Below are 523 nucleotides of genomic sequence, written 5' to 3'. Positions count from 1 at the left end.
CAGCTTCTACGAGACTCCTGACACAGCCCGAACATATTTCCCCGGACGAACTTAGTTAAGCTTTCGTCACTCGCTTTTTATTTTTCATTTTTTTCATTCTCCAACATTTACGAGGGAAATGTGCAAGTACTCAGGCCACTTCTACCAAAGCATATGTATTATGCTCAGGACGACCGAGCCATAAGTGAATGGATTTGTTTTTCTTCGTTCAAGTTCTTTTTTTCTTCGGTGTCATTAACACGGCTAAATGAAAATGGGATGTGAATGAACAGGAAGGAGGGAGGGAGGGGAGACTAAAGTAGAGAAGGGGTTTACAACAATCCACTTTCCCTAAACCTCTTGTGATGAGGGGAAAAGACGAATTATATCCTACTATTTCCTGCTCAGTAGCAGCCCTCACTTCCCCCTCCCCCACGTTCTTCATATAGATTTTTCTCACTTTCAACCTGAAAACAAATAGGGTAAACGTCACAGCCTCCAGGGAGCCAAGCAGAAAAGGGACGAGCAGGAGAGGGGAGAGATT

Source organism: Penaeus monodon, chromosome 19 (genome assembly GCF_015228065.2).
Source record: "Penaeus monodon isolate SGIC_2016 chromosome 19, NSTDA_Pmon_1, whole genome shotgun sequence".
NCBI lineage: Eukaryota > Metazoa > Arthropoda > Malacostraca > Decapoda > Penaeidae > Penaeus > Penaeus monodon.
This window is presented reverse-complemented; position numbering follows the sequence as displayed.